At 38.5% G+C, this 25,847-nt stretch overlaps 1 long non-coding RNA gene across 1 annotated transcript; it reads right to left on the bottom strand.

Annotated features, from left to right (window-relative positions):
* Window positions 1-9,056: 9,056 nt before the first annotated feature.
* Window positions 9,057-16,607, bottom strand: LOC125185041 (uncharacterized). Its single transcript, XR_010828674.1, has 3 exons — window positions 16,575-16,607; window positions 15,277-15,301; window positions 9,057-9,213 (listed from the first exon to the last, which is right to left on the bottom strand). It is a non-coding gene; the product is annotated as an uncharacterized lncRNA (long non-coding RNA).
* Window positions 16,608-25,847: the final 9,240 nt, after the last annotated feature.

The following is a 25,847-nucleotide window of genomic DNA, read 5'->3' as shown; positions in this document are numbered from 1 at the left end:
TCTTTTACATCATTAAATTTCCTTTTGCTCATTGCTTATCTATGCTAAATGAAATTCACTTCATTCCAAAACAGAGCAATGCTTATTTGTTGTTTTGCTTGTATTAATTGCTTCATGACCCCTAGGGATACTTTTTTCACTCTCATCTATGCAAAGTGAATTCTAACTATGTTGTGTTTTCGTAAAGGCCATAATAATTTAATTAAAGCTTAGAAGATAAAACCCAAACTTACTAACTCTATGCATAAGTCTGTTTCTCATTGCTGGAAAAATATGATGCTCAAAGAACTCTTCACTCAACAACAGAAACTGCAAGCAGAATGAAGAGGACACAGCATGTTAATTTGGCGATATCAGGGGAAGGCAGGTTGGAGCTTACAATAAAGCTCACACATGGACAAGCATTTCTCTAAGTGTAATGATATGAGAATTTTGGGTTTCAGACCCACAATTGTGAAGATAAAAGCTCTCTATATTTTCCATCTAAGATTCAGGTCCAAAATCTTCTTAAAATAAGAGGAATTTTTCACAAGTTTGAAGGTAAAATATTCTGTCCTTAAAAACCTCCACTGCCTCTCTTTCAATATAAGCTTCTCAAAGTGATTTTCTTTTGTTTGGCATTTCACTTCATCTTATTTTGACTGCTTGTCATCCCATTTTCTCTGATTACAGTGTCCTCTGCTGTTCTCCTATATTTCCTGTAGTTTTCTAAAGGTGAAAGAAATCAAATTGTATTTTATGTTGTACTGAAGAATTTCTGCTTGCATTTAGAAAAAATATATACTCCTTTTAATGTGTCTACAAACACAACTAGAAAAGTGTTGAGTTACAGAATGCACATAATCCTGTACGTACTTGGACAGAATTTGACAGAATCCATTTTGAGAATAGAAACACAACTTAATCGCTGAAGATATCCTGACAAGTTTATTATTTACTTAAAGATTGGTGCTGATAGCCTTACTAGGTTTCATGCAAGCTCTCAAGTAGCCATTAATTTTCACTAGTATCTATATGACTTCCCAGAGACTGTCAGTCTCTTAACTCCTGTGATTGAGAAACATTTTCATCCTTGGATACTGCTCAAGCAAAAACTAATTCTGAAGTGCTCCACACACTAATTACATCATTAAAATAGGAAGGAAAACAAGCCCATAGCTGAGTTTCACTTGATTTCCTCAGGAGTACCACAGCCTTAACAACTAAACAGATCTCTTTTCTGGATATCATTTTGGATAAAACTGACTCCTTTAAACGATGGCAGCAAACTGGGGAGCTGAACTGGGGAGGGAGGCCTGGTGCACTCCGGTATGCCATCTGCCCTGGATGATGGGCAGCGAGGCCTGTGAGCTCTATGTAGAACACCCCTACCCTGCCATATAGAAATGCCTTTGTGGATCTCTTAGCAATCCTCCAGTGCTATTGCAGTTATTTTAAGCGTATCTGTCTAATGCAGTATGACCAGCTGTAAAAAAAAATATAGCAAATGTGGAGATATGTTTTCCTTGTTCCATCTACAGCTTTCAAAATTTGAGGTTGGTGTTTGCTGAATATTACAACTGGCTGGAACTGGCTGGTGTTTCCCTGATTCCTCCACGCACAGATTTACATATCTGATATTTTCTAACCAGAAGGGTTTTGGCGTATGTAAGGGAAAAAATACACATGCATATTTTTAAATTGTCCCTCACAGTTTCTTGAGAAAATTTAGCTTTACAGTCTGGCTGTGAGATAGATGGCCTGGATGTTTTGTTGTTGTGTTTTTTGTTTGTTTCTTTGTTTCTTCAAGATTTTTTATTTATTTATTTTGCTGATTTACTGTCACTGAAAACCTTATGAGCTTACACATTTCTTTCATCTATTAAAGCTACAAGAGATACAGAAGAGCAGCAGAGGTCAGTGTAATCAGGGGAATATGGGACAACATTTAATACATTACATATTCTCTGAAATGAAATAACCCCATTTTTTACAGACTTCTTTTAAATCAAAGGCTTAAGGAACGTGTGAATTAGTATCAGCATTGCATGCAACAGAATTTGCACTTAAGTTAGGGATGAAGTTGGTCCACTCACTACAAGATAAGGCCAATGCAGTACATGCAAAAAATATTACCTTTATCCCAATATAATGCTTCTCAGTCTTGAGAAGAGTATTTATTGGGGGAACTTAATATTTTTCTGTTTGTGATCTATCCATGTAAAAACATTGATATCAGTGGGCATTCATTTTATGCCATTTTTGAGGAAAAGCATTTCAGTCTTTCTATTCACAAATCCTTTGTCTGGTCTGTATAACAAATGTTTTCACATGATCAGGATTTAAATGCTATCAGATTTTCAATGTCATCTTCTCTACAAGCTGCTTTCTTTATTGGATTCATTTGCCTACATAATTCAGAATCCAAATTGCAACTTGTTTCAATAAGGGACTGACCTGGCAGTTAGGGAACCTGTTTCAGGCCATTAGATATTTTTCTGTCCAATATTCATTTCAGCATTTGCCAAAATCCCTTTTTCTAAGTATATATTTAAAAGCCTTTCATTTACCAATTTATTTTTGGCTTCCTATATGGATTCATATTGATCTAGCTGCCTTAATCAATAATTCATTATGCCCTGGAGTGGAATTTTTATTTTTATTTTTTGGCTCCAATATGTTGTGATTATGAAAACAAAATGAAATAAACAAAAAGCAAATTTATGGGCCAAGCTGTGTTAATTGAAATTAAATTGAATTTTATTGAAACTGTTCCTATTTGAAGTTGAATATTCCCATGACAATTTAAATGGCCATATATTTTAAATGTATATTATTAGCATCTCTTTTGAGGTAGACTTGGCACACATGAACTGCAAAGCAGCATTGCAGTTTGGCTCCTGTGGTCTGTGGATCAAATGGGCAGTTTAGGAATTCTGTTTGGTATGAGGAACACTGTGTTATGTCCATGCAACTGAAAATTAATTTCCAAGAAAATGTAACTCTATTTGCTTCACCCACTGATAGCTCTATCCTAGCATTAGATTGCAAACCACAGCAGCTTGGTGTGAACAATCACATTCCAGAAAAGGTCCATCGTCCTGTGCCCGTATAATATCATGCTTAGGCAAGGATCTTACCAGTCTGATTTCTAGGGGTCAGGTAGGCACACAGCAGATTGTGCAATAGTCTGCACATGTGTCTCATCTGACAAAGGATATGTATTTCAGGGCATCTGAGGAGAGCGAGGAGAAAAAGAGCAGAAGGAAACCAGTTGCACACAGGAGACAGAGTCCATAATTTGGAGGAGAAAAGTAATGAAAGATGGGGATAGCAGCATTTATGGAATTATAAGGTTCAGAGAGCAAAAAATACTTAAAAGTGATGATAATGTTAGTTTTTCCCTGTACATTCTTTAGCTCAATAGTGATTTGGGTTTGGCATCTATATATATTCTTGGTACTTGTTAGTTAAGTTACAAAGCGTGTCTGAAAAGGGGAATTCAGACACAAACCTCTCAGAATGTCTTCAAGACCTCAGAAAAGGTATTTTCAGTCATCAGGGCAGCCCACACCTGCCCTGAATGCCCCAAGCTGACTACACACAGGACTTTGGTGACTGCTGTTCCCCTTGCCAGCTCTGTTCCTCTACCAAGCAGTGCCTGCCTTTGGTCAGGGGAGCCCGAGGGAGGCCACCTCCACCACCTTGGGCTGCAGCTTGAGGAATATCACAGGATATATACAAACACAGTTTGCCAGAGAACAGTCATGGATGTCTAGGGAGCATTGTGGGTAGAGAGAAGGCAGAGGAAAAAGGCTGAAACCTTGCTACCAGCATTACCCTGTGTGTTAATGCATTTGCCATTGTACAGCAGGGCAGAGAATGTGTCTCCACTCAGCCCACACTATTGCTACTTCAGGATAACACCCAGCCCTGAATTTTTTATTTTATTTTTTATTTTTTAACAGATCTTGTAAGAGAGAATCAAGCCTTAAAGTTCTTCCTTGGCAGGCGCAACATCAATCATCCAGCAAGTTGTTTGTCTTCTCCTCACTGCTGAGACTTTGAGAGGGATTCATCAAGTATTAATGAGTCCTCTAGGTTGCTTGCCGAGAGCTATAAAACTGCAGCCTGTAATTCCAAGCTTTGAAAAGAATATATCTCTCTGTCTCAGTGTATGTTAAAGGTGCTCTCTGAAATAATTAAAGGGCAGAAAGAGAGGATATGGCCAAAACATTAAAAACAAGAGCCTAGTAGCTACCCATGGCATTTTTCAATTACCTTGTTGAAATCTTTTCATCTCTACCCATGAACACACCCCTGCACAGATATGCCAGACAACACTGATTTGTCACTGAAATATTATCTAAGAAATCTGTGAGTTGAATTGGTGAGAAGCAGCTCTAAAAATACCCTGTTCAATGGGAAAAAAAATAAAGTTAAATACTTTGTCAATGCATAATAGTTATAATTACTGTACCTGATACAAAGAGCTCTTGGGGCTTCCTAAGTGATTTGGTAAACCATCAAAAGACAATTATAAATTCTAATATCCTTTGATAAGTAAACTTACAAAAAAAAGTTCAAAATTCTGTTTGTGATCATGCATGCGCGTATGCTCATGTGTGTTCACATACCACAGTACAGACGAATACAGCATGTCTGAATAAGAAATATTAGATGCCTTAATCTCTCAAAAGCTGGAAAATCAAATGAGAGACAGTAAAAACAGCAGAGGCAATTTCCCTGTATATTTGGGTACAATGTGGAGGTTAGAATTCTGATTCTGACATCAGAGCCACTGGCTGCTCTGGGGAAAATATATGTATGTGTTCTCTTTCTGTAACATTATTCAAGATCTTCCTGTCTCATTTAATTTCTGCAAAAATATAAATGTAGGCATATTAAACAAAACATTTTGGGGTCTACTCTATTTTCTTACTCCCAGTAAACCTTCTTATCTCAGTGAAATTGCAGTTCGTACAAACTGCCCTTGAGGAACAATCAGCCTTCAGAGGGTTGCACAGAAGGCATCTGAAGTTCTAGTTTCTGATGGCTAAGCGATGCAATAGCTGTTACTGCTAAAGGAGCATATTGCCAAAAAACTAGGGTAGACAACAACCAAGATTTGCCCCAGGAACAGAGAGAAGTGTAGAATTAATAGTGATATAATTAACATGCTTTATATTAACAACGTTTTGATTCATGCTGATATAATTTGATTAAATCTCAGACTGCTTATGATTTCTTTAACTAATAGCATTCTCATTTAAAAACAGTCATCTGAAGTCTTCATAAAACAGGACCAAAGTAATCCTCTCCCTTGGATCCAATCACTGCTATGAATATCCCACCACTGTAAAAGCAGCATGAGTGAGTCTAAATAAAATAAAAACACTTAGAAGATGCTCAGTAAAATAAAAACAACTTATCTGTGAGAAAGAATATAATAATTCATCCTGACTTACATGTCTGGGCTTTATTTTCTGTTACTGGCATGTACTTGGCGACAAATAGTATCTTTTTTCTATGTGTTTGTATAGTTCACAGCTCACTACCAGTAGCCAAGAAATCACAAAATAAGGTTAAAAAAAAGAAAAAAAGAAAAAAAAAAGTTAAGCCAGCATGTCAGTCATTCACTGCAATTTGTAAGTAATTTCAGAATTCCAAAACACAATCATGACTATGGATTAGATATTGGTTATTCAACACATTTTATGGCTCTTTACGTGAATAAATGACAACAGTATTCTAAAGGTCACACGTGAAATGTAAGGAGCAAAAAATGCCAAACATATTTTCTTGTCGAACATTTTGTTTGTGCTGAGACTAAGTTGCCCTAAGGATCTCTTGCTGTCCTAAGAAAGTCAACAAGCAAACAATTTGAAAATGATTAATATTGATTTTACAGAATACACTGCAGTTCTACCAGAATTCTTTCTGTCTGCAGCAGAAAGTTATATTTATTGTTTTGAACAGAAGATAATTAATATAGTACAAGCGAACCCAGAATTATTGGTCTAGAATGTTTCCTTTTTGTAAATTACTCCAGCTGCTTCTGTTCAGTTGGTGTTATGACTGAAGCTGAGAATAACTATTACACTCCCTGATCTCATCAGAGATTCAAACACAATTTAGTCAGCTGGATGAACACATGAAGGAAAGTACAATGTTCAGAAAGTACCGGTTGTTCCTGAGGGTGATAGCTACACCTTTCACTGTACCTTGTGCAGGATATGTTCAGCTGCACTGAAGCAGATACTGGATTTGGTGCTGCATGACTGCAGATGGGCTCTAAATGCACTGTCAGGGGCTGTCCTGACAGGAGAAGGGTGTTAACTGAGAGTCTGTCACTTCCATGTTCAGGGTAGGAAGCACAAAACTGGGTGGGTGGATGTCCTCTTTCCCTGAATTCCTAGCTGGGAAAGCCCAAACACAGCTACATACTGACTCCACTGCCATTGCCAACAAGTGCCGATGCCCTAATACAAAGCTGGGCCCATGGATAGGACTGACAGACACTAACAAGAGAGAACCAGGGCTGCTAATAGCTTGCTGCTGTCTTGATTTAGCTCAAGAGAGTACAGCAGTATGGATTTTTTGCAAGGATACAAAGTCTCTGTGTGGTCAGGGTCACTGGCATGTTTTAGAAAAGGCTTCACCTGCCCAAATCCTGGTAGCAGAGAGGCTTTGAAAGACACTGCCAAATCCTGACATAGCTTCCCATGAACTTGTTTTTTATTTCAGGAATACTGTTGACCAGCTAACAGTCTAAAGTTTGGTTTGGCGAATTCATTTGTCCATGGTAATTATTTTAGAAGAAAAGCAGTTGTTCACAGCTTGATTTAAAGGTTTAGTTTAAACTCTTGGTTTCATGGCAGCTCCTTCAAATCCTTTAGGGAATATGCATTGTTAGCATTACCAATATCCATCAGCTACCTCTGTCATCAGTCGAAGGAAAGGGCACAGACACAGTGCAAAGTCAAAGTAAAAAGAATAATCCATTGGCTCAACAGAAAGCTTTTTCTATGGAAATCTATCTTACCTTTGGGTTTTTCAATGTAATTGTAGATTTACACAACCATTGCACTGGCTCATATCTCAAGAAGTAATAAATACAGATAAGCTTATTGCAATTTTACATTTACTATTCAAAATCATACTTTTTGTGAAGGAAGTATTCATCCTCCTGAGTTGCTTTCTGTCCATGTTTGATCTATGTCTTTCAAGATTGTCCAAAAGACAATCTCATTATAATAATTCAAATAATTAATGTTCTCACAGCTACAAATTCACCAGGAAAAATATTTTGAACTCCTTGTTTCAAATATCATAAGAGAAAGGCAGTATTCACTGATATAAAAAAATTTACTCCCACAGACAGTGAATATTTCTTATTTTGGACAACTGTTATTCTAGCAAAAACAGAGCAAAACTTTTTACTAGTTCATCCCCTCTTCCATGGGTGATTGACAGTGTAAAACTGCCAGTGATTTTATTGCTAATTTAAAAAGGAATCAGGTTCAATACGTCATCAGCTGTTGTGCCTTCTCTGTTTCTATCACATGCATACAACCTTTTTGCCTCTATTTAATTAGCTTGTAAATTTGTACAGCTGTTTCCTACACATCAGGACACTACCTATATTTTTTAATGATACATTACATTATTCAGGGTAATTAAGGAAAAGTGTTATGTATACATTATTCAGGGTAATTAAGGAAAAGTGTTATGTATATATTTGCCTACTGCTTTCAAAGAGAGGGAACAAGTTATTATAAAATATTAAATAATGATCACATTAAAGTGGAAATTAACAAGAAATTTATTTTCTTCCCAAAGAACTAAATTTTGTCCAACCAATAGTATCACCAGCTTGAAACTGGCAATATCTATAATATCAGAGCACTTCAGGTATGTATCTGAGGGTCAATGCACTGTCTTTTAATTAGTGAGAAATTAGAAGTTAAAAATCCTTGAATAGATAAAAATACAAACTTTAATATTATTGTCATTGTTGTTAACACCAGATGGCACTGTTACATATTGGTGTCCAATTTCTTTTTCTTTATGAGAACGAATCTTGGGTAGCCAGGCTAGAAGTTGCAATCCGTTTTTGTTTTTATGGCTTATATTTTGAAAAATACCCAAGAACAGTTGCTAAAAAGAAGCTGCACAAGCAGCAGTTCATTCCCTGATAACCCCTAATTCTTCCGCCAGATTCTTGAACATTGACATAGGACCACCAGAGATACTAAGAAAGGGTTTGTAAGTAGCATTTGCTCGTCTCTGTTCCTGGAACATTTATCTCTTGCAGTAAAGTTATAAATAGAAAATGTCCCCACTCTGATTCATAATTTCTCCTTCACTACACATTGCTTTTTGCTTGACTAGGTTGACTGTCAGCTGCAGACATTCACCAAGCTGAGAGAACAAGGCAAATGCCATCAGTGTATCTAGGGTCTTCTTTAAGAAATGTGCACAACACAATACCACAGACAGCTGTTTTTTTCCCAACCTGTCTATCGCTGCACAGTGTTAACAATAAACAGACAGAATGGGCAGGACTCAGCTGTGCTACACATCCATGGAAATTGAAGGAAAATGCCATTTATCTATCATCCATCCAAAGAGAGTTTCCATTCCTCTTGAGAGTTCTTTCATCAGTATTACCACTTCCTTGGGATTTTGAGTCACTTCCTCAGGTCTTCTAGACTTGCTTGACGTGCTGAATCAAGTGACTAACAGGGAGAAAAAAAGATAACTGGATATGGCTCACTAAACTCAGCCATTTCCTCAGAAAACATCTGTAACATAGGAACATAGTCAAAGGTAAAACATCTGGTCTAAATCCCTAAATCCACACCAAATACTCCAGCTTTGCCTCAAGGTGCACTGCTGACTGAGACATGAATAAAGAAACAAAGACATTCACTGTAGCTGATAAAGGAAAAATACTTCTGTGGATGCTGTGATAACTTCCCCCTTCCCACCCTCCCACCCATCAAAAATTAAGATCCTATGCAGATGAGCCACAAACCTACCCTCACCTGTCACCAGCTGTGATCTTACCAGGTCTGATAGCTCACCACATTTCTGGGAGCAGTCTGTGATCTCAGTTTCGTTCTTGCTGAGGGAAGCTTTGTGCTCACATAAGAGGCGTGAGAGTATGAAGAAATTGCTTCAAAGTGATCTTTCCATTGATCCTGTAGGTTCTTCAGCCTGCCACTCTGCCTGTTGCAGATGAAATTCAGTCTAATAAATGATGCAGAAATCATGTCTCTCTCCCAGATTTCAACACAGTGTTTTCTGTACAATTAGTTGACAGTACTTTAAAGTTGAAACCAGATGACCTTTTCTTTTTTCTTAAAAAACTTCCCTTATGACTCTTACTGTATGGCAGATTCTTATTCGCAATAGCTGCTGCAAAAATCACCTTACACGTGATGTTTGATGGATCTACTAGACAGTCATCAGAACAAGTGGTTTGAAATAATATTGTTTTTAAAAAATCAAAATAAACTGAAAACTGATAATCTGGGAATGCCAGAAAACACACAGCTACCTGACGGCTTGACAGTAACATGAGCTCTCCATTAAATTCTTTTTATTTATCCACCAGAATGTCAAAATTGGGCAAACATTTTTACCAGCAGAAAACTGTGGCCAGCATCATTTTTTTTTTTTTCATTCATTCATAAACTAACATCTGTTAATCACCAATGACTTTTAATGACCAATAGTAATCCAAATGCAACTGTTCAGATTGGTACCAATTCTGTTGATCAAACTTGGGGTAATGGAAGAACAAGTCAATAATCATTATATCACTGGGAAATACAAATCCCAACAACTGCTGTCTATATCTGTTCTTCTTCACATCAGGTTTCTCCAGTGTAACTGGATGGATGCCCTAATCACTTTCTACACACTTATTAGTATAATCCAACATAATGATGACTGGTCTTTCTGGGTATTATTAATTTTAACTTCCAGTTGTTGACAAAATAGATCATAGCCTGTATTACTAGCCTTAATCTTAATAGAAAGACATACCACAGTGATCTGAACTGACCCCAGCAGGTCTGAAATGAAATGATGATGACTACTGTAAGGTTAAGGTCTAAGTAAATACGGACACTAAATAAACATCAAACTTGAAATTGCATTTTGGCATGGAGAGAAAGTAGAGCAGGCAAGATCTACTGAAGCAGTCTGTTGAAGAGGCCTACAAACAGAAAGTATTGACTATTTCACTGAGTTGCTCTTTTTAACCAGTATGTTTCACCTGTTGCCATATGGGTTTGTTAAAATTTGTACTGATAAAATTTGGGACTCCTAAAGTGTCAACAACAAATCTCCTGAAAAATCCTAACTGACAGACTCACATGAATTCTATGTAAGTGCCACGTCCTGCACCTGGGACGGGGCAACCCTGGCTATACGTACAGACTGGGCGATGAGACGCTGGAGAGCAGCCCCGCAGAGAGGGATCTGGGGGCTGTGGTTGACAGCAAGTTGAATATGAGCCAGCAGCGTGCCCTGGCAGCCAGGAGGGCCAACCGTGTCCTGGCGTGCATCAAGCACGGCATCGCTAGTCGGTCGAGGGAAGTGATTGTCCCGCTCTACTCTGCGCTGGTGTGGCCTCACCTCGAGTACTGTGTGCAGTTCTGGGCACCACAGTACAAAAAGGACATTAAGCTGTTGGAGAGTGTCCAGAGGAGGGCGACGAAGATGGTGAAGGGCCTAGAGGGGAAGACGTATGAGGAGCGCTGAGGTCACTGGGCCTGTTCAGCCTGGAGAAGAGGAGGCTGAGGGGGGACCTCATTGCGGTCTACAACTTCCTCACGAAGGGGAGTGGAGGGGCAGGTGACCTATTCACTGTAAACAGGGGCAGGGGAAGTTTAGGCTAGACATCAGGAAGAGGTCCTTCACTGAGAGGGTGGTTGCACACTGGAACAGGCTCCCCAGTGAAGTAGTCACTGCACCAAGCCTGTCTGAATTTAAGAAGAGATTGGACTGATTGTACTTAGTCACATGGTCTAAACTTTTCGGCAGACGTGTGCGGTGCCAGGAGTTGGACTTGATGATTCTTATGGGTCCCTTCCAACTCGGGATATTCTATGATTCTATGATTCTATTTACAGTATGTGAAAGTCCAGACATTAGGAGCATTTTGACACTAAGCAAAGTAGCAACAAATCCAAAGTTTTGAATACCAAGTTTATGTGTATTTTCATGTCACACACTCATTTTAGATTCACAGCATAAGTTATTCAGTTTATGTTGCTTTCCAAACCTTTAAACCTTCATAAACTCTAAAAGAGTCTTTTAAATCTAGAATTAATAGCTTTACTATATACATTCTTTGTAACAAGATAGATATTTTCTCAACCAGCTTATCATCATTTCTAGGCCAGGACACTCCAGTTCAAGTTTTTTCCCTAATAAGGAAGGTGGCAGCAGGTGTCCTGATCAAACTTTAGCCAACTCAAACACCAACTTACATTTTGTGAAAAGTGTACTTTTACTAGAATGGTCTCTTTGCAAGACCTTCTTGATCATTTTCACCTCAGAAGGCAGTGAAAAACTCTTGACCATTTCAGTTACAATGAAAACAGACCAGTCGCAATGGTGTTTGACAGACACATTACCGTATGACCACATCAGATATATCCTAAGGGCTTGAAACAAGGTACACTGGATAAATTCTTCTGTCAGATGGAAAAAAAAATCAACATCTTCAAAATGGTAGTTACAAACGTGGGTTTTTTTGGGGGGGAGGGGAAGGTTAGTAATTTTTTCGGGGGCAGTATATTTGATTCTGCAATACTTTTCTTTCATTTATGTATCAACATTGCCATTTGAGACATATGAGACAATAGTTCTTGCCATTATATTTCCAGGAGAGAATTAGAAGTGCTAGAACTGGAGATATTGTGAACGCTGTTAATTTCATTTGGAAATAAATATTGGTCATGGAACACAGACCATTAACCACCACTCTGGCAATTTATCCTTTCAGGGATTTCAGGACAGTATTAGAACAATATTGTCCAAAGAGCAATGATAATTAGAGGTCAAGGCAGAGAGAAAATACTTCCGGTGCTTAAAGAAAAGATCTGACACTGAAAAATGCAGCCATATTGGGGAGTTCTGATTAAATACTTGGAACACTATTTTATTTTCATGGAACTTCTACATTCAGCTGATATTTGGTTCATTTAATGGGCTTAAAACAATATCCAAATGGAAACAAATATTTTAATTTTTGATACACCTCACCAAAGTAATACATCTGAAATATCTATAAAGGTGATCCATAAAGTGCCAGCTATGCAATCCAAAAGTAAACAATTAATCTGAACTGAATAGACTGGAAAAAAAGCACTTTCTAGACTGTCATTTTTCTAGACTCTAGACTTCCTAGAAAGTGAAATACTCACCATTTGTTTCTATTTATTTCTAAGGAAAATTCTTTGGCAGAAGCACACTGTGGAAATTAGTTTTATTGCATTTGAGATAAAAAAGTGTTAATTGATGTTTTTGTATTTATGTACCTTTCATGACAGTGAAAATGTCATTTGTCCACTGAATACAAGGAGTAGTCAAATGGTTTTGGTTTAATTTGAAATTATCTCTTTTTTTTCAATAGAATACTGTTATGCCTGATCGTGTATCTTTTTGTTTTCACTCTATTCTGTTTTTTCTTTCTTTAATTTTAATACATTGTGGATACATTGTGAAATCTGCTTTTTGCTCCTTAAGCCAATGTAATAATTTGCACTTCATTAAAAATGTTGTTGTAGTTTCAGCATCTTTACTTTTACCAGCATTTTGCTTTTACCAGCAATATAAGTCTGAATGCAGAATGCCAAAAAGATTTTTTTCCACCACCAGATCACGTAGGCCCATCCCCTCTACATTCCCATCCTTAGAGCCTAGGGTTTGTCCCTAAATAATGACCTCTTTCAACGCTCAAGGTGTTCTTGTGATGAGTATTGTAAATATGGTTTGTGTGGCCACAGGTGCTCATAATCCCTTTGGATTAATAATTCTCCATGAGCCATGGTGACCCCAAAAGGAGGTCCATCTGCAGGTGAAGGGACAATGGCCATCTGAAAGACATGTAAGCTTTCTGCAGCAAGATAACTGGTGACTCTTCCCAGAGTCACTCCTGCCCATCTTTCTTCCAGATCTGCATTACCTCTGCTTCTTAGTCCAACCCTACTCCCAGTCAAGGTTTTTTTCCTTACATTTATGTCTGTTTATATCCATATCTTACCATTAGCTCCTAGTTTCTGCTTCACCTCTTTTCTGAGCTTTGCTTCAAGTCTCTGCTCCAGTATTGCCTTGACTTTCTTCTCTAAGCTTCACATAGTAGTATTACTTTGCCTGAATACTAATGCTATCAATTCACAAGCTTTCTTGTGGAGAAATTTTGTTCTTTGACAGTTATCATATGAATCTGTGAGTTTGTTCTGGCTGTCTCTCTATATATTATTTCCAGAACTAGATTGAAAACATACCTGGCCTGCCTTTGATCACTTCATTTTGCACCTGGTAGCTTCAAGAAAATAAAAATATTTAAATGAAATTATGTATAGAGTCATATTTAAAATTCAAACATACTTGCACAGGATGGCTCCACTGAGCCACTAGAGCTCTCCTATGCAGTCCCATCATCATCCTGTTTAGATATGAATCTGTTATATCTTTACATCACAATTTTGCCTGAAGACTTCTTTTTTTTTTTTTTTCAGAGCAGTAGTTCTTGCCAAATCTAATACAGAGCCAGCAAATAGAAATGCTGTGTATGTCTGTGAAATCTAATCTGCAGCAAAATTGTTCAGACAAAGTATTCCAATGCATTGGCAATTTATTATTTGAAACCTATTACTAACACCTTGACAAGTACATTCTTAAATAACACAAAATACTTCTTTTTTTTTTTTTTCCCCAACACTCGTGATTAGAATCTATGTAGTCCTAAACCACTGCAGCATCTCTGATGAGAATCTAATCAATTCCATCTAGGCAGGAAGACAATACTTTTTGCATTATAAACATGCACTTTAAGTTTAGCATTTTCATTATCAAATCTACTGCTGGGAAGAAAAAGTCACTGTATTAGTCTTCAGAAATGCTCCCCACACCTAACATATGACTCACTCGGATGCCCTCACCAAAAATCAGAAAGTTCCATTTTCAAAGGGAAAGGAAATATGTACAAATGTTGCTCACTAGCAGTTCCTGAGGGAGCAAATAATTGCTCCAGACTATTTTATCTTTCTCCATCAAAAGTAAATTAAGAAATAACTCAATTGCACAAGTGATACTGAAGTAGTAAGGAAAAACTCACTTCGTACAGATGTATAAAAAAGACATAAAATAGCTCTTTGGTGAAAGAAAAGCAAATGTAGTGTTTGTGAAATATTCAGCTATGGAGAGTAATGACTCCATAATCAGAGATTAAGTGAAGTGTCTGTGGCAGCTCAACCTATTCCAATATTAGTCAGCCTTTCCTGCAGATGGAAAATCACATCCAGGAACGACTGGGCACCCTGATATTCAAGTTTCTTTGGTGAAGCAAACTTTGAAGGGCTGTGAAGCTGGTGAAGGGCCTGGAACACAAATCCTATGAGGACGGGCTGAGGGAATGGGGGTTGTTTAGTCTGGAGAAGAAGAACCTCAGGCTAGACCTTACTGCTCTCTACCACTACCTGAAAGGAAGGTGTGGGGATCTGGGGGTCGGCCTCTTCTCACATGTAACTAGTGATAGGACTAGAGGAAATGGCCTCAAGTTGTGCCAGGGAAGGTTTAGGCTGGAAATGAGGAGACATTTCTTCTCAGAAAGAGCAGTCAGGCATTGGAACGGGTTGCCCAGGGAGGTGGTGGGGTCACTGTCCCTGATGGTGTTCAAGGAAAGGTTGGACATAGTGCTTAGGGACATGGTTTAGTGGGTGACATTGGTGGTAGGGGGATGGTTGGACCAGATGATCTTGGAGGTCTTTTCCAACCCTAATGATTCTATGATTCTGTGTTTCTAAGATGGCTGTTGTTTCAGTGCTTGGTAAGATGGGTATTGTCTGCCTATGCACTAGGACTTGGACAGAGCCCACCAACCATTTATACACAAGCTACTGAATATGACAGCAAAACTATTGATTCCAGACCTACGTTGTCAAACAGATGTTTGGATATGTGTGAATGAAATGAGAAAAAAAAAAAAAAAAGTACAAAACTAGGGGAATCATTACTTGCAATGCAGTCAGGTAAAGTTCAATACAGACCCACCTCTTTTCCCAACACCTTGGCAGGCCTAAAAGTTGAAAGAAAAAAAAAAATCAGTTTCTTTGCCAGTTCACATTGAAAAACATCCATCCAAGAGGAGGTATTTTTTAATATATTCATTTTTTGATAATGACTGCACAGTACCCAATATTCACTTTTTTTTTTTTTTGGGAAAGAAGATTCTACTGACTGGAAAACATATAATTCTATGCAAGTGGTTAATTCTAGTCCTGAGACTTGCCAGAATTTATGTTTCATTTACCTTTTAAGATGAAAATTAATATTTTTTTTTCTGACTATTCCTTTAGTTTCCCTTCCTTTGCCTCACCACCCTTCCCGAAGCTGTATTGTTAGCATCACAGAAGCATCACCATCAGCTGGCCACAGCTACTTTTGGCTGCCTCCCCCCTCTTTTCACAACTGGACTGTGCCAGTTGTTCCTGATAAGTGTTCCTCTAGGATCTGAACTGTCAGACCTCATGTACCACATACATAAAAAGGCTGCTACAGCAGTCACTACAGCATTACTAGCCGCATTGCAGTGCACAGTGTTTTGCAGAGTGGAGCAGGTGATTAAAGTTGGAAAGGGAGTGTATTTTGGCCAAAAACTCTATTTTCAGTCTGCCTCTGAAAAGGATGATCAGAAAGTGGAAGGTAATGCTTTTATTTGGAAAGACCTTGGCAAATCACTGGCAAATTCACTTCTATTTCACTATATTTTTTAAAATTCTTTAATCAGTTCTAGGGCTAAACATCTTCATAAATAAAATATTTAATAGATAAACGTATTTCATAGATTTTAACCTGAGATAAAGACTACTCCTGCTCTTACTGAAGTCTCTGAGGACAGTGTAAGGCAGGTATATCAAAGTCTAAAAAGTCACAGTAAGACTTAACAATGATCATACAGAACACCAATCTGAGACACAAGAGACCGTGAAGTGTATCTGCAACAAATGGAAATCTGAAAAAGTAAGACAAGGAAAAATATGTCCATAAAGACTTAACAGAATTATTATTAGCATTAGGAGCAGTTAGCTTAATGAAATTGCTATTAGTTTTACCAACTGTTGTGGTTTAACCCGGCCAGCAGCTAAACACCACACAGCCGTTCGCTCACCCTCCCCCCTCCCTCTCTGGGATGGGGGAGAGAAATGGGAAAGTGAAGCCGGTGAGTTGAGATAAAGACAGTTTATTAAGACAGGAAAATAATAATAACAATAATAATAATAATAACAATGATAATAGTACTACTAATAATAATGTGTACGAAAGAAGTGATGCACAATGCAATTGCTCACCACCCGCTGACCGATGCCCAGCCTATCCCCGAGCAGCCGGCCCCCCACCCCGGCCAGCCACCCCTATATATTGTTTAGCATGACGTCAGATGGTATGGAATAGCCCTTTGGCCAGTTTGGGTCAGCTGTCCTGGGTCTGTCCCCTCCCAGCTCCTGCTGCACCCCTAGCCTGCTCGCTGGCAGGACAGAGCGAGAAGCCGAAAAGTCCTTGGCCTGGTGTAAACACTGCTCTGCAACAATTAAAACATCAGCATGTTATCAGCGCTCTTCTCATCCTAATCCAAAACATAGCACCCTACCAGCTACAAGGAGGAAAATTAACTCTGTCCTAACTGAAACCAGGACACCAACCAAATACAGCATCCCTGCAGGAGTTACTGTAAGGAACGCCACAGCAATCTCTGAGCAACAATGGATTAATTAACAAAGCAATTTTTTTTTCCTAATAACCAGATTTTCCTTGTCACTCTCATTAGGCCTGTATTAGGCCTGTAGCTTTATCATCTTTAATAGACAGAAAATGGCAGACAGAGTAAGATGGTGCTTTGACATCAGCTATTCCCTCAATGTCCACAAGAGCATGTAGTACATCCTTGCTCATAATTTGAAAGGAGAACAAAGTGTCTAAGTTTTTAACCCGCTTACCATTCACTCTGACTTTTTCTTTTTGCCTGACTTCAAAGGATGATGGGGTCCATGTCACTGATACAGGGAGCAACAATTTTGTCAGCCTCAGAAAACTGCTTCAGTGTTCACACAAAACCATTTTGACACCACCTTGGTGGGCACAGTATGGAACCTTGCTCCCTTTAGAGCTCTCCTTGCCAAGTGCCACTCACCTGAAGTGCCCGTCAGCCCTTGTAGTGGCTCTCACTTTCCAGTCGGAGAGCTGCAGGTTGAGCTGTCCCTGTCTGTGTCTGCCACCCCTTGGAGGCTGCCTGCCCAGCCTGGCTGCACAGTGCTGGTCCAGTCCCTCCTGGGCCACAGCCAGAAATCCAGAATTTTTCTTTATGGCCCTTTTCTACCTCAGATGTTAATAAGATTTGCACTTGAATTGCCAAGGGCAAGCCTGTCCTCCATCTGCGCTGCATTTCTACCATCTATGAAAACCTTCAGATAACTTCTTGTTACCTGTTCATTTGGCAAATCAGCTCCCGGTCAACATCACAGAGTACAAAATGGTTTAGTCTGCCTAAATTCACAATAGTCAGAGATGTGTCAGGTATCAGTAGCACTCACTGGTCATCACAATGTCTGTTCTGCCCAAAATATACAGTGCACAACAGCCTTAAATAGAATAGTCTGGAACATTTCTTTCTAAAATGCAGGTTATAAAGAAAACCTAGCTTCCTAAGTGTCAGCTTAACGGCACAGTCATACAGATTAGATTTAACCTAATTTGTCATTTATATTTAAGGAGAATTCTCTTCAGTATTTAGATCAGACCTTCATTTCTGAGTAACAGGAATTTTTAGAACATCTGACAGAAGCCTCATCTCATCCTCATCAAAGAAAATGCAGAAAAGTTAAATAAAATTATTTATAATTCATAATGAATAATTTGACTTTGATTACTTCTTCTTTATTAATTATGTTTTGTTATTAATTAATGCCCTAGATATCTGTTTTAATTATGTTTACCATCCATACTTGTCATACCCAGACTGTGCATAACATATGTAACACGCGTACATGTTTGAAGGAACAATGAGTAATCTGTTTCAATTAAATCCCAATGTTTGTGTTTAGACATCACTGTAATGGTTCTGGCCAGGATGGAGCTAATTTTCTCCAGAGTAGCTCACATGGTACTACGATTTAGATCTGTGACCAAAACAATGTTGATAACACAGTGGTGTTTTAGTTATTGCTGAACTGTGCTTACAAGGACTTTTAAGCTTCTCATGTTGCCCTGCCAGTGAGGAGGCTGGGGGCACACAAGAAACTGGGAGGGGACACAGCCAGAGCAGCTGACCCAAACTGACCAAAGGAAAATCCCATAAGTATGACACCATGCTCAGCAATAAAACTGGGGGAAAGGAAGAGGAGGATGCTCAAAGGGATGACATTCATCTTCACAAGTAATAGTTACGTGTGATGAAACCCTGCTTTCCTGGAAATGGCTGAATATCTATATGCCTGTGATGGGAAGCAGTGAATTAATTCCTTGTTTTGCTTTGTTTACGTGAACAGCCTGAATTTACCTATTAAACTGTCCTTATCTCATGTCATGAGCTTTGTCACTTTTACCCCTCTGATTCTCTCCTGCATCCCGCTGTATTACTCAACACTGGTGAGACTCAGAACCGGAACTGTGTCCAGTTCTGCCCCCCCACACCCTCTCCACCCCAGTACAAGAGAGAGAAGGACATACTGGAAAGAGTCCAACAGAGGGTCACGAAGATGATCTGGAGACTGGAGCACCTCTCCTATGAGGACAGGCTGAGGAAATTGGGACTGTTCAGCCTAGAGGAGAGGACGCTCAGAGGGGATCTCATTGATGTCTGTAAAATACTGGAAGGGAGGCTACAAAGAAGACATAGCCAGGCTCTTCTCAGTGATGCCCAGTGCCAGGACCAGAGGCCCTGGGCACAAACTGGCCCACAGGAGGCTCCCCCTGAGCACCAGGAGCACTTCTGTGCTGTGCGGGTGAGGAGCCCTGGCACAGGCTGCCCAGAGAGGCTGTGGGGTCTCCTCCTTGGGGATCTCCAAAAGCCGCCTGGAGATGGGCCTGGGCAGCCTGCGCTGGGTGGCCCTGCTGGGGCAGGGAGGCTAGACCGGATGAGCTCCAGGGGTCCCTGCCAACCCTCATCATTCTATGTGGTGAGTGAGTAAAAAGCTGCATGGGATTTAGATGCCTACTGCGTTTAACCCACAACACAGTATGACATCCAAAACCTTTATTAAAGTATGTTTGTTTTGTGTGTTGATTTGGTGTGGACTAGCTTTAAAAATTCTTGTTTCGTTTATTCATGTGCCCTTACACATATTATGGGGCTTGCAAGACATAAAACTCTTTTTTGTTTTGTTGTGTTGTGTTGTGTTGGTTTCTTTTGTTTGGTTGGTTGGTTTTGTTTGTTTTTGTTTTGTTGTTATTTTTTCCTGGTATGTCAGTCCTGTGAGAAAGAAATTTTGTAAAACAGCGGGATACAATATTTCTGAGCTCATGACTTCTTCGGATGCCTATTGCTTTAGAGGTCTCTGTTTAGAAAGGAGACAGGGGACCCTTGCCCAAGACTCAATATCTAACTTTTCTCAATGACTCCAATCAGAGCCCCTCAACAATAGGCAGTTAACAAGACTTACAAGCACTTCTAAAGCACAAATGTCTGTTCCAGTAAGTAACCACAAAACTATTCAAGAATAGTGACAACTGTGGCACATAATATGCCAGAGAATATTCTCAAGTGGTGTTCCATCTCCTTTCATAGCTTCCACATGTAAATTATCTCTAAGAACAGGACCTGCATTCACATAAATGGTGGTCACACTGGTCCCATTTGGTATTTACCTATTTTATTCTGTATTTCTCTTGACTTTGTCTGAAGTAGGCTTAGCTCTAACAATTTAATACTACTAATATTGATAAAATCACTTCAAACATAGCTTAGAATCAAGACATTATTTCATTTACAAAAGTTGAAATCACTTGGCTGTTAAAAATCTGTTCTTAAAATCTCTTCATTCTAAATTTCATATGGAGAATAAAAGTCTGAGTTGGGTACTAGTTCCATTAGAGGACTTATTTTCATCTATGAGTGAGTCAGCAATCTAAGTGACTAGTAAAATAATTCTGTACATAGAAAACACTTGCTTAGGGGGAAAGACAAAAAGTGTTTTACACATGATGAAATAATGATAATAATAATAATAATGATAATAATAATTAATAATAATAATAATAATATGAATCAATGTTCTGAGTACAACACATTGTAACTAAAGAATCAGAAACTGTACCACTATATATGCTTTTCATATTGGCAACCAACAAAACACACACACTAGACCCAGAGGCATGTTGTTCTTTTTCTATTTCAGATTCAGTGTTTAATACATTTTCTTCCAGAGTTAAAATAAGTCTGCATAATTATTATTTAGATTTTTTTTTATTCTGGTATATGATTTGCAGTACTCAAAAACTAAGACTTTATTTATTACTGAATATTTTCGTGGGTGTTAATTTTTCTGGATATGCAAATATCCTTTTGTAATTTTTCTATTCAAATTACATACAACCAGTTCTAGTTGCAGGTAAGTTTGGTATGTTTAGTTTAATTAGTCTTTGGATTTAGAATGGATTATTATGAGTTATAAAATGTTAATGCTTAGGTTCATTACATTGAATTTCGAAATACAGTGTGTTCCCATACCTAGGGGCCTAACTGGAGAGACTCATCTTCATCACTGACTTCCCAGAAACATTATTATTGATGTTTTGATATGAAGCTAGAGGGAAATTCCTATCTAGGTCACTTGAAAAAATATAAATGGCCGGTGTGCAGGAGAGTTTTTCTGAATGAATGTGATGGGGATGGAATGCTTTTTTGATACATCCTTTCTCACCAGCATGACAACATCAGGAACATATCTATGAGGCATTGCGTAGAAACTAAAAGTGCTGTAGTTCCACCTGATAACCCACTCCATTGATGAGCATCTTAGATGAAAATGGGTGCAGGAGATCCTGATCAGATCTCTCCTACCCCAGCAGTGCCACCCCACACTTGTGTTCTTTTCTGTTCACTGACATGGGGATCTAGTTCTACAAGGTACAATAATATCCTGCTGATACAGCTTGCTTGTTTCACTTTCCAGTAGTAAACTAAATTTTGGGGTGTTGCAAGGGAAAGGTTGTTTTAAAGACTATCATGAGTAGAGCAACAGAAGGGTTGCAACAACGCATTAGTTTTTATATAAGAAATTTGGACATTTCTCAATTGATCCTAGGGTATAATGTAATTTAAATATTTCACAAGTTTCCTCAGATCATTTGGAAAATGCATACAATTAGTTTTTAAGTATCTGAAAGAAGTATATGATTAATCATTGGTAATTATTTTCTTCAGCTATAAGATATACTTTCAAGAACCCTTAATCCTAATTAATTGTTAGTTGGAATACAGATGCTTAATAGATGCCAAGTACTGGATCTATTGCACTTTCTTTACAGTGTAGAACATTATCCTGCAAATAGCAAAGAGAGAATGCAAACCTGTGTTAGATTCTGAGTTTCTTGAAAACCCTGGGTCAAAAAATTACCAGGAAAATGTGGAAAAAACATGTTTTGGAAGATAGCTTGGGTCCCCCTGAAGACCACAAAAAAGCAAGCACTGTAGAAAGAGTGTTTTCATAGGAAAACATGATTTACAACATGGTGACCAGTCAAAGATGATGGGATTTGATGTGACTTCTTACTTATGTGTAGATGAATAATGGTTATGCTGACAACTGGCTGAAAGGAGGAAGCTGAGTCTGTTAAGAGTCACAGTGGTAAAATGGTCCAGTAGGGAAGAAAGAAAGAAAATTGAAACACTGAGGATGAAGCTGTGTGAGATAGGAAGGGTTAAGGTGTATTTTAGCATTCTTGAGCAGTTAGAAATAGTGTGACAGAAAAATATCAAGGTATATAGGTGTTTAAAATGTGTTTGGAACACACAGACATGAATGAAACAAGCATATGCCCTTTCTCCTAGAAAGCAACTACGAAAGTGCATCACACTGTGAATGCCAGTGTGGAACTACATAGAATTCCTTCTCTCTTCCCTTTCCCTGCCCCTGGTATATCAGATCTTATCCATCCCAAAGAATAAAAGGCTAGCAGTAAAGTATAGTATTCATTAGCATTTAGTTGTTGAGGGTCTTAAGGCTTTTTCCAGACTGTATTGCAACTGGACGGCAATTTCATGAATTTTGGTGGAGCATTTTGGAGTTGGATGCCCAGAGTCACATTTACATACCCAGATTTTCCTGCCAATCTAATGACTTATTTCTAGGTAAAACCAGGTCTTAGTGTTTGTGTCTATACTGTAGAAACTAGGAACACTCCCCACTCCTGGGCCAAGGTGCGAGAGCTGGCCAGAAGCCAAGGCTATGTCAGGACAAGATCAAGGCAACCCTATCCCTTCTCAGCCCACACCTTGCTTATCTGGAGGGGGAAACCTGGGCAGTGAACACCTCCTGCTAGCTCCCTGCTCTGGACAATGAAGGTGCCAGAAAAAACAGAACAATGTTTTTTGTACAGCACTAGACACTGAAAACTGTGCAGTCCACTACCAGTCTTGTTCGCTAGGAAATAAATACTGTGCTTCCCAGGTGTGTGTCCATGGCATAGAAACCACCTCTGCTACAAAAGACTTCTGATGAGTAGCTTTCAGACTACAGACAAGGGATCAGGATGTGTTCTCTCTTTCTCCCACCAGGTAGATGGGACTGTGCTTCATATGCTCTGTGAACTCAATGACTATCTCACTGTTGTGGAGGCTTCACAAGATATTGAATATAGTTTACAAAATGAATGCAACTAGCATGCAGAAGGAGTTGAAGGTAAGGTTTTCAATTGTTCTCGTGTCTCTTTTAAGACAAAGAATTCATCTCTGGCTGTTGTGGGAAATGAATGAAGTGCAGAAACAACTGCTTGAGCTCAACTTTTTTTTTTTGAGCTTAACTGCTCAACAACTTTGAGCAGTTAAATGTGTGCTGGGTCAGAAGCCATCAGCCGTCACTGCTGCCAATACTATCAGTACCTGGCACATTTTCTTACCCTAAGTTCTGGTTTCATGAAAGCACATTAAAAAGACATTTCCACTTGTTGTGGAAGTTATGAGAAGCTGGAAGATATGAAATAAGAGTTTCCTAAAGACTCCAAAACTAGAAAGCGAAGTAAAAGAAAGTTGTTGAATTTTTGGCAGAGGAAGGGGATCAGCTGAGAATTTAAAAAAAAAAAAAAAAAAAAAAGGGATTGCCAACCTGGTCACATTGTTAGCTGTTTCACTGTCAGTTGCAGTGGTTTTAAGAAAAGAGAAAATCCTTTATATCCACAACAAAGATCTGTGGGCATATGAATAATTTTATTTTCCTTCAAGAGGATTCAGCTTTCCAAGTTCAGAACCTGAAGCCTTAATTCTCATTCTGTAATTAATGAGGCAACAAGTAATAATATCCAGCTCACTCAAATGTTCCTGTTTTGTAGACCGCTCTTAATTCTCACTTGTCTTCCTAGGACTTTTTCCTTGGGAAGCTTTCCAAGTGGCTCCTAGCTTCTTTGACTTTCATTGCTCAATGTTCAATATTGGTGCACTTCAGCAGAGGTCAGTGCTGAAAGGAAAAGGATTACTTCAAATGTCTTGTTAGCTATGACAGTTTATTAATCACTGTCGGTGATTAATCATATGGGGTTTGCCTTTACACAATACTTTTGATTCCTGTTCAAGCCATGAATCACAACAATTCTAAATATACTCCTGTAGAGCTATTAGTCTTTTGTTCCCTATTCTATACTTGTGCAGTTAATTATTCTACCTGAGTTTATGGTCTGGCATTTGCCCTTATTAAAAGTACCCTTTCTCTTTTTATAACATCTCCCTCTGAATCAGGATCCCATTGAACTCTGATCCTGTTTCCCAATGAACATGGACAGCTTGCTGGTGTCTTTAAATGTAATAAGTAAATTTTCTATTCAATCACCTAGATAATTAAAGAAAATATCTGATAATATCTCTCCCCTGAGCATATGAAAATGTTCAAATAATCCTTTGAGCATTACTCCATCGTTTTCAGGATGTACCTGAACCACTGATAATAAAATCCCAAGTAGAGTTTTCCAGTGAGTTTGGCAACCATTGTATTTTCACCTAAATATTCCTTAGTCTGGTTATGGGAACTCTACGTGTCATAGTGTCAAAAGTATCGTGTAAGTCAAAGTATATGGCACGTATTGATTTTCCTCTCTGTTACCTGGTGGTAGAAAGAAACTGGTTTGATTTCATACAATTTGTTTTTATGGAATTCCCTTTGGGAAGGAATTCTCCTATCCGTGTTTTCTTCTAGCTCCTTAGAAGGAGTCTGTATGATAATTTTTCATACTGGTTTTGGTCCACTGGTAGAACTATTAGGAGCTATGAGTTTCCATACAATTATTTCTGGTGCCTGGTACCTGACAGCACACACATGAGCACTTCTAGCAGCCATGGCAGCAGAACCCATGTTTCATCAAATTAGGCTGTGCACATTAAAACTGCTACTGATAAAGCAAACCATACTGGTTAGCAGTGTGGAAATAATTGCCTACTGGATGTGTTTGCATCAGCAATGGTTTTATTGTAAGAAGAACTAAAACACCATTAAAAAAAAAAAGCTAACTCACACCTAAACTTCATTCTGGTTTGTTTAAATCGTAGTAACAGAGGAAATTGTCTGCTGTGTTGCCACTGTTGGGCTTTAAAACAAAATCTTCTAACTGTAGATGAAATCTCAGACTTTGACAATGAACCCGGGCCAGTCTTCCATCGTTATCTGTGCTGTGTCAGTCCTAGCCAGTCTTCCTCTCCAGAGATTGAGGGCTATTGCTCTTCCACTAGGAAATAGATGGTCAAGCCATTGACAAAAATGAATGACATCTTCTAAGGACGGTTTGTGAGTGAAAATAGCCTATTTCTGCTAATAGCCATTCTCTTAGGCCATATGGTGAATACTGATCGTACAGCTGTAAGACCAAGCCTTGGTGGTCAATTTACTTTCTGACCTTCCTCATGTAGCAAAGTGCTTTCCAGTATTTTTAAAATAAAAATTAGAGCACTCATTCACAAATATAATACTTATAAACTTATGTTTCAGCTAATCTTTTTTGTAATTTCAGTTTAAGATGTGTGTCTTAGTAAACTGAGAAGAAACTCTGCTAACCCAGAAGCATACCCCATTCATTGTGAAGTAAGGACAGCAAATGGGACAAGAGGTGGCAGCGGAAAAATAGAGTCTTGTTTCAGGAGTCTGGATTAGGATGTAAAAATAATTGGTTTCTCTCTTAACATCACTGATTTTCTCTCCAATGCCAAGCACAGTTATTATCATGCACACAAAAATATCAGTCTTAATAATGGCATTTCATACCCTCCAAATTCTTGGTGAGCAAGACTATTGTTCTTTTAGACGAGATTTTATTTTTATTATTTTATTTTATTTTATTTTATTTATTTTATTTTATTTTCTGTAGGTTATTATTTGTAAGAAAACCATGGAACTGCTGAGTTTGCAACTTTATCTTGCACAGCACAT

Source organism: Anser cygnoides, chromosome 1 (assembly GCF_040182565.1).
Source record: "Anser cygnoides isolate HZ-2024a breed goose chromosome 1, Taihu_goose_T2T_genome, whole genome shotgun sequence".
NCBI lineage: Eukaryota > Metazoa > Chordata > Aves > Anseriformes > Anatidae > Anser > Anser cygnoides.
The sequence above is the reverse complement of the archived record's forward strand: the minus strand, read 5'-3'. Positions and strand labels throughout refer to the sequence as shown.